Raw genomic sequence first — 10,112 nt, forward strand, 5'->3', positions numbered from 1 at the left:
AACACGAGTTATACTAAAGACTTCACAACTACATTAGGCATTAACAAAATTACTTGAGACTAGTATATTGGTCACATATAGACACAAACAGCTGCTGTACGATCACCCATTTATATAACAAATACACTATGTATCCATAACATATTCCTGGAAAGTTCGTTAGAGCAAACATTGACACTTTCCTGTTGTTACGTGACCACTACAGTTGACTTAATATTTTGCTGATGCACCTCGGCCAGTAAAATATCTTTAAAAGCCTGCTGGAAGGATAGGCGGTACAAAGGAAGTTAATAGGAGGCCTGCTGCAGGCTGGCTCAATTCAGCGGTCGCAGGCACATTAATGTAATACATGCTGGAAAGTTCACAAGTATCTTAGCCATGAAGGAAGCCTGCTCCAGCTCCAGTGGTGACACACAGTAACATTACTAAAATTTGATATATACGCTTGGCATTATTAAAATTACTGAAGGATTACTTAAGCAGTTTCAGACACGAACATTACTGGAGAGTTAACAGGTACAAAAGCAGTTGCAAGACACTTGCTTCAGCACAAGCCGAATTGATTTCACAGGTACTAGAAGTTACAAGGTACTTGCTGTACTTGAGGGGTTACAAATACAAATTCACCCAAAGTGTTGAAATGCTCGAAGGCCCCCATGCTAGTAAACAGAAGCTGAAAGCGACTTTTCCGTGGTCGTAGACAAATATTGCTGAAGCCTTCACAAATTCCCTGGCGACTACTGGCGACTAAAGGCTTGCAGCATGCTCGTTTCAGCAGTCATAGACACAAAAATGCATTGTACGACTCCACCTGTACCAAAAGTTAACGGATGATTTGTGTGGGCAGGCTTCAGCGGTCACACACAAACACAATTTCATCCTAAAGATTCACTGGTATTCCAGAGCCTTAATTGAAATTACCAGATTCAGAGCATAGCTGTTCCTTCATGGCAGAAGGTACAAATGCTTCTAAATAGATCACAGGTATTTTTGTGAGAAAAAATTTCATTAAGGTTTGCTGCAGGCTGGCTTCAGCGGTCGCAGACAATTACATTGCAGATGTAGCGGGACATTTCTGTGGGCTTACTTTAACAGTCACAGAGGCAAAACTTAACCCAGCGTTTACAGGTACATCGGTCCATAAGGAAGTTACCACTTGCTGGGCAACTTTCATCCATGGTTGCAGATGCAGAACAGAAGAGGTCACGGGTACACTACAAAATTTACTAGTCATCCTGCAGTATCAGTTCCAGCGGTCAAAAACACGGAAATGTACTGTTATGATCAGAGGTACTAAGCAAGATAGCAGTTTATTGCTTGTTTTTGTGCTGATCTTCAACGAAGAACGATGTCGACCCAAAGTGACACCAGGCTGATGGCAGGAGCACAGCATGGCTGTAAAGTTTTCGAGAAAACGCGTTGGATATATGTACAAAAATTATTATCCACTATGTGCATGTCGACAACCATCACATTTAACAGCAATCTGCTCGTTCTGACAGCAACTTTGCTTTCTTGTGGCTTTATATAAACTTGCTGAACTACAGTCATCAGAAAAGAAGTAATGATTTCAATTCTCTGCTAAGGTAAAAGGAGTTCTCCTACTCTCTACGTCAGCATATGTTTGTCAAACTACCTGATAACAGTAAAATATGTCGCAATATCACCCAAAAAGCGAAGCAGTGATTGCGACAGCAAATTGCCAGACAGCTATAATTAAACAGCTGTACGTGTAATTGCCAGTGCACATTACAGAAAACGTTCCCTTCCTCTTTAAATTAACAAACTTGATTTCGTGCGCCAAGCCAAACATGGAACCGAAAGCTAGGTAAACACTGACGGTAAACTCGCTGTACGAACGCTGGCGTCATGAAGCGAAGCAGCAGCGACAAGCGATCGCTTCTTGCTGCTTCCAGCCACAACGCGTTTCCACAGCCAAGTTTACGCAACCTTCGACACTGCAGCTGCACGGCAGCAGCTGCTCACAAAGTCACATCCCACCGCCGCGCACGTTTGCATCAGCGAAATGTCGTCAGGAGTGTCCCTGCAATTTCAATCGCAATAATAAAGAAATCAGGCGAATGTCGACATACAGCGTCACTAAGAATACAATGACAATATGGGGATGTAACAGACTCGTAATCTTGTCCAGCGTGTTGCGCTCACATGTCAGCACAATCGCTGGCCCAAATGATAGAAAATGCGAGAGGAAAGAAAACTAAAGTACCACGGTTTGTCAGCCGCCCCGCGTGAGCTGTGCTGCCAATGAAATGCAAATGCCTACAAGAGTTCGGTTAGGCGGCCATTCAATGGTTTTAAGCTTGTTCTGGCAATTTCGGCTACGCAATGAACACTCAAACAGTAGACGAAGCTTAAGCGACACGGTAAATCACCTGACAGAAATTTAATAAACAGTCAACAGCGACAAATGTTCTCCATAACTAAAAGAATTATTGGGTTTTACATGCCAAAAACATGATCTGATTATGAGACACGCCGTAATAGGGGACTCCGGAATCATTTGGACAACCTAGGGCCTTAACCTGCACCTAAATGTAAGTACACGGGCGTTTTCGCATTTCGCCCCCCTTGAAATTTGGGCGCCGTGGCCGGGTCTACATTACTAAAAATACGATAACTGCGAAGGAGCAACAGTCTAATAAGCGTAAACGTTTCGATCGTTACAGACAGCTGAGACGTAAGCTTGACCTCACCATCATACTAGCATGCGCTCGAGTACGTGCAAATAAACAGCATTCTCGCAATCGCCCAAGCGTTTCGTTATCTCCAGAAACGTAACTGTACAGCAGTCTTTGAGAAAAGAACTATACCATCCTAGAACTGACGTGAGAATTCTGCAGCTTGGCCGCCCAACCATCATATGCAGAAAACGCTCGGATCGTGATGCAAGTAGTTACAAAAGTTTAGTTGTACCAACCTTCTTCTTGTTTACGACTGCTATCGCAATCGCGCGGTCACGCAAAAGAAAACTCAAACACCTGACGAAGCTTAAGCGACACGCTTAACTAGCGAACTAGTGAAGTCGTGTGACATAAATTTAACTAACAATGAACAGAGACAAACGCTTCCCATTACACATATGTGACAGCGTACACACGAGCGATAGTCGGATAAGTAGCGTAAACGTTACGATCGTAACAGACAGCTCAGACGTAGAAGCTTGACCCCACAATCATACTAGCATGCACCTGACAACGTGTAAATAACCAGCAGTTCAGAAATAGCCTAACAATTTCGTTATTCCTAGAAATGAACGTGTACGGCATTATTTGACATAAACGCGTTGGAAAATTCTGTAGCGCTATCGGCCAACCATCACGTGCAACAAGTGCTGCGATCAGGATACAATTTCCCATCACTGTTTATTATTTCAACCGTACGCCGTTTTACAATCGCTCTCGCAATCGCGGTTACGCAATCAAAACTGTAGCAGTAGACGAAGCTCAAGAGACACGGTTAACCAGTGACACAAACTCCGCAGTTAACAAAAATCGACAAACATTCTCCATTACTAAAACTAAACAATACATCCCACGTACGAACGAGCTATAGTATAACTAGCGTAAATATTTCGATCGTCACAGGAAGCTGAGACCTAAGCTTGATCTTATTACCATCATAACACCATGAACCCGACCATATTCAAATAGGCAGCGGCCCAACAACTCGCCGAAAAGTTTCGTTTTTTCGAAAAATTTGCATGGCAGTGTTTGGCGCGAATAACCAGCCTTAAAGACAAGAGTTGTAAGTTCAGCAGTGCGGTCAGCCAATTTACCATCACGTGCAACAAGTGCTCCGATCGCGATACAGATGCCTACATCAGTATACCACGTCCCATGTTCTCGTACAAACGCGTGCACTTATTCCTTCATTCCAAGCACAGGGACAAGCTGTTCCATCATGCTTCAAAACCACGATTTCTACTTATTGTATAGAGTCCACCTCTTTTTCGCTACGCCTCACGTGACATTCAGAATATTGAAACAAATACATAAAGAAATCTCAGCTAATCCGTCCTTACGCCGTTTCTACGATTGCTATCGTGATCGTTCCCCAAACAGAACCCCAATGACAGATGAAGCCTAAGCGACATTGTTAATCACTACGAGCGCGCGACAGAGTCAACTCCGACAAATTTTGATAATACAATAAAAAATGCGACCATATGCAAACGAGCTAATCAGCGCACACGTTTCGTTGTTACAGGACTGAGACATGAAGGTGACCTTAACACCATACTAGCGTGCATCGGTTCACGTGTAAATAAGCAGAAGTCGCAAGTCGCCGAATATTTTCGTCATTAGGACAAGGTGCACGACACTGTTAGCCAGGAACAAAGCCAGCCCTAAATCTAACAAGTCGCCCAAAACTTTCGTTGTTTCAAAAAACGTGCATGGCACCGCTCGGCAAGAACAATATAGCAGCCCTAATGACAGGTGTGCTAGAGTTCAGCTGCGCGGTGGGCCACTTTGACACGTGTACTTGTCTTTATCGGGCGATCACGTTTCGCCGCCTAACAAATGTTATCGCACAACGCGGGACGCGCCTGCATGTATCCAGAGTTTCTGGAAAGTTCTATCCGCTGTCTGTTGTCGCCGAACCTTGTGTTATCTGATTTCATCGCGTGACTCGAATGGTGTAGAACTTTGTGGAAGGCATGCGGGTCCCAACGATTAGTCTGGAACATTCGACGACTGCTGCATAAAAGACGACGCGCTCAACCCACTGATCAGATTTTCGACGATCGCCGACCATGTTCGCCGCTATCGTTGTGCCATAAGTGTAGCCTGTTTTGTGGGTACAGGTTCGCCCAATAAAAGTTAGTTTTCTCGTTCACAGTATTGTGTTCTTCAACGTCACCACCACGTGACAATATTGTGCAGCAAGTGCCCCGACCACAATACAAATGTGTACAAAATTTCAGCTATTCCAACCCTGCACAATTATAGGATTTCTTTGGCAATAGCGTTTACGCAAACAAAAAGCAAACGAAGCTGAAGCAAGGCTACTCCGGACAGTGAGTGTCGGAATCCTGTGGGCTACATGGGACTTAACGGTTCTGAAGTTTCGCATTCAGAAATTCATTTCTGGCAGACCTCAGCATGGTGCAGAAATATAGAACAGAGTAAGCTCGGAAGTTTGCAAAAAGTAGTACGATGCGACGAAACGCAGCACCACGGATGGTCCGTCGCCGATCGATGTTATCGTCGCCGCAAACCATGGGGATCTACAATGCCCGTCATTCGATTACGCGCAAACACGACACTTGTCGCGGGATCGAATCCCGGCCACGGCGGCCGCATTTCGATGGGGGCGAAATGCGAAAACACCCGTGTACTTAGATTTAGGTGCACGTTAAAGAACTCCAGGTGGTCGAAATTTCCGGAGTCCTCCACTACGGCGTGCCTCATAATCAGAAAGTGGTTTTGGTACGTAAAACCCCATAATTTAATTTTTTTAAACACGACACTTTAGCAAAAAAAAAACAACATCGCAGGGCTGTTAATAGAATAACACTGACTTCATGAACTATGCTTACATTTTTACACGCGTAAAACGTACAGGCTCCGCGGAGATGTAGCTCCGAAGCGCATGACAAAAACGTTCACCTGGAATCGGCAAACGTTCACGCTGGAACTCATGAGCACATGACATGACCCCCACGTTCAGAGACAGCGCGCGTACTTAAAGCGGAGCGCACCAACCTTCAAACATTTTAGGCCTACAGAAAAGGGCGAATTGATCGATGGATACAACTTTAGTGTACGTCCGGCAAGGTTTAACGCGACCCGGGCTCGGGTCTGCCACGGGAGCCGTCAAGGCCCTGCCTCAACGCTGCCTCACGGGCTTACTGGACATCCCACGTATGGATTCCGAGGTCTGAGCTGCGCAGAGTGGCGGACCACCTGGACGACAGGGTCTCCGGAGCAATTGCCGTCCCTCCGATAGCTACACGGAACTCCCACAGCATGTGCTTGAGTGTTGCTGATCCTTCCTGGCACAATTCGCACGTCTCTTCCTGATGCTTATTGGCGAAGATACGTTTCAGACGGAATGGATTAGGGACGGTGTTGGTCTAGAGCTGTCTTCAGGTGACGGCCTGCCTCCTGTTCAATTTACGATTCGGCGGTGGGTGTATCCTTCTGGTGTTTAGATATGCACTTGTTACGTCATTGTATCTGGTGAGCCTGTCCCGTTCTGCGTAAAGAGTTTTCGCTATCGTGCGAGAGCCGCTGCCCTGTTCGGCGCGGCGGGTGATGTCTCGCGGCGTCAGGTGTGCCGTCTCGTTTACGATCGGCAGCGCGTCGCCTTCCGTGGTGACGTGCGCGGGGAACAACAATATGACCCTCGAGCTCGCTGTTTGGGATCGGCCTGATTTGGTCTGAATGGACAGTGCTTCCTTGGAAATTCTACCTTTGGCATTATTCTTTACTGCCGTTTGCGAATCGCTCAATGTGACTTCGCATTCCTATTCTATGAGGGCGAACGCGATCGCTACATCCTCCGCTATTTTCGGGTGTTTGGTATATACACTGCATGCGATTTCGATTTTGGAGTTTGCGTCTATGACTACGGCGGTGTATCTTTGGCCGTTCGGATATTCGGCTACGTCGGCAAAGTGCGCGTTTCTCTCCCTACCGAATGAACGGAGCAGAGCCTCGGCTCTTGCCTTGCTTCTGCCTCGGTTGTAGTTGGGGTGCACGTTTCGTGGGATGGTTGCCACCGTAACGGTGTCTCTGATTTTGTTGAGTATTTGCGTTTTCTGGCCGTGCTGGTTGTGGTACGTTATGCCGAGCTTGTTCATACTGTGCCTTCCCGTCGTGGTGGTCGACAGGTGTTCGAGCAGCGAGAGGCGTTGTGTTTGGGCCATTTCTTCCAGGGTGTTGTGTATGCCCAGCTGGACCAGAAGCTCGGTGCTCGCCAATTCCGGGAGGCCCAGGGCTATCTTGTACGTTTTCCTTATGAGCGTGTTATCTTGTTCTTTTCCGCGAGGTACCAGTTGTGGTAGGCGCCTACGTAGGCGATGTGGCTGACAACGAAGGAGTGGATCATTACAATGATGTTTTCTTCCTTCATGCCCGCGTGTCTGTTGGTTATCGTCCTTATGGGTCTCGTGGCGCGGGTGACCTTGCCTTCGATCTTCCTCACGGTTTCGCCGTTATCTCCGTTGGCCTCAATGATCATACCGAGGATTTTGATCTGGTTTACTTAGGGTATTGCGTTACCGTCTTTGGTGTACAGGCCGATTTTCTCGTACTTCCGGCGTGCCGTGTAGCTATTTGGTGACATGCCTCTGCGCGTGGGCCGGTGAAGGAGTAGTTCGGACTTCCTCAGGTAGCATTTCAGGCCCGTTCCTTGGAGATACTCTTCGACTTTGTGAATGGTCGTTTGTAGTGCGTTCTTAATTTGGCCGTCACGGGTGCGATCCGCCCGAATCGTTGTAACGTCTGCGTATATAGCGTTGTGGATACCTTCGATTTTCCGTAGTTTGCTGGGGAAACCCAGCATGACCAAATAGAAAAGAAGCGGAGATATAAGTGAGCCCTGGGGGTACCTGTACTTCCCTGACTCCGTTTTTCGGACTCGAGGTCGCCAACCATAAGGGTGGCTTTGCGATCATTCAGAAAGTCCCTCACGTAGTTGTAGGTCCTGTCCCCCGGTTTCAGATTAGATACTTGTTTCAGGATCGACTCGTGAGTGACGGTGTAGAATGCTTTCTCCAGGTCTAGCCCTAGGATGGCTCTGATGTTTCTTGTCTTGTCGTCAGAGATCTGGTTCTTCAGTTGTAACATGACGTCCTGCGTGGACAGGCGGGATCGGAAGCCTATTATGGTGTGGGGTTAGGCTTCCGTCTATTCTATATGGCTATTCATACGGTTCAGGAAGGCGTGTTCCAAGACCTTATTCACGCACGACGTGAGAGAGATTGCGCGTAGGTTCTCCAAGCTCGACGGCTTTCCGGGCTTCGATAAGAGGACAGCCTTGGACCTCTTCCGCTGCACCGGGTTGCGGCCTTCTTTCCAGCCCTTGTTCATATAGCCCGTGAGTTTGGTGACAGATCTGTCATCCAGGTTTCTCAGCGTTTTGTTGTTAAACCTGTCCGGTCTTGGGCTGACTTGCCGTTGAGTTCTTGGAGTGCCGTTATGATTTCCGCCTCACTAAAGTCTTCATCTAATTTGGGACTGGGACTACCAGTGTACCGGCCGCGCTCGAACGTCGGTCATTGCAAAAGGTACTTATCGCAGAGTTCCACGACGATTTCCTTCTCGCTCACCGCTCCTTTCTCTTTGTGCAGAAGTCTCTGCAAGTCCGCTCTTTGCTTGGATTTGCTTTGGGTTTCGCCCAGCAGGTGCCTCAGCAGTCGCCACATATTTCGGTTGTGGAGTTTGCCATCCACGGCGTTGAAGACATCGTCCTAGTGTTGCTTGCTGAAGGTTTTGCAGTGCTGCTCGATTTGTTTGTTTAGTTTGGTTTTTCCTTAGCTTTCGATTGAGCCATTGGCCTTGCCATAGGGTTTGTATTGATTTCTTGGCTTCCCAGAGGTGGGCGAGGCGACTGTCCATCTTCTCCGTCAGGATTTCGGGAGTTATGGTTTGCGTGGCCTCCCCGACATCTCTGGTCAGGTCCGCGATCCATGTTTCAATGTCACCGATCAGCTCGTCGTATAGCCTGATAACCCAGTGCTTGCGGAACTTATCCCAGCCACTCCATTTGAAGCTGTTGACCGGGGGATGGGGAGGGTCCCGCTCGAGGGATCGTGATCTCAATGATAATGTGGTCGCTACCTAGATCTTCTAGGGTGTTTCTCCGGGTAGCCCTTTCGATGTTTTTGATCATTGTTAAGTCAGGTGTGGTATCTCTTGCAACCGAATTGCCCATTCGCGCTGGGGCGCTCGGATCCATGATGAGCGTGTATTCCAAGTCGTGCGAGTCCTGCCATAACTGTTTTCCCTTGGTTTTGGTGTGGCCGTATCCCCAGGTATGGCCCGGAGCGTTGAAGTCCCCACCCACTATTAATGGGTCTAGGCGGGCGAGCTCGGCCGCCTTTTTGAGCAGGGAGAGAGAGCGCTGCCGTTTTTTTTTGATGGGTTACTGTATATGTTCAGTAGAAAGATGCTATTCTTTTGCGTTCTGTTAGGAATAATCTCTATCATTATATGCTCGGCCTGCCGGACTTTAATCTCATGTTCTATGGGAACTAGGCCCTTTCTGATTCGTGTGCCGATGCACCTATCGTTTTGTAATTTAGCGACGACGGCGCGGTATCCCAGGATGTTGGCCAACGCACCCGCCGTTTCTTGTAGCATTATCGCATCGGGTTTGTGTTGGATGTTTCTTATGTGTTGTTGTGGTACCGGTTTTTTTCCGGCTAGACCTCTGCAGTTTCACAGCCAGACCAATAGCTCCTTATCGTGTCTGGCCATCGTGGAGTCTTAAATAGGGAGCTGTTGAAAAACTGGAGCAGTGCGGGGGGCGCGGTTTTACCGTGGCAACGTCTGGGATTATGACGGGATTTATATTATGAGTTCCCGCGTTCTCCTGCGGTGATTGCGACAAGGAAGGTGCCCACATCGCACATTCCTCGAGCTGACGACCCTCGATGTGAGACCGGATATGGCGGAAGACAGATTCCTCATTGCCCTTTGCAGTTCGGTAAGCGTGGCTTTAATTTCCTGTCTCGCCTGCTCGGCGCGATTGGTGTCTTGGGTTTGCACGGCTCGCTTTTTCACCGGCGCAGTTGCTTTGTCCTGTTCCTCGTACAGGACAAAAGGGCGACCAGATCGAATAAAAAAGCGGTGTTATGTCATGCAACGGACTACGCGCAAATCAGCGTAAAACGTTCATGCAACAGACCATAGTGACTAGACTGCGTAAACGCAGTCACTGCTCTGTTCTACGGTAGTGGTTGCGGCTGTGGGAGACGCTGCAGTGCTCGGCTTCCTCGACATGTTCGGAGAGCGTAGGAGCGTATGGCATGGTTGATTCAGTTATGCCTTGCGGTAGGTGGTAATGCGTGATGATGGGCAGCTTTTCCAGCGATCTGGTTGCCGCTTTGTGACGTTTCCTCCAGATATGCTTGAACAGTTTCC

The sequence above is a fragment of the Dermacentor variabilis genome, chromosome 11, assembly GCF_050947875.1.
Source record: "Dermacentor variabilis isolate Ectoservices chromosome 11, ASM5094787v1, whole genome shotgun sequence".
Classification (NCBI taxonomy): domain Eukaryota; kingdom Metazoa; phylum Arthropoda; class Arachnida; order Ixodida; family Ixodidae; genus Dermacentor; species Dermacentor variabilis.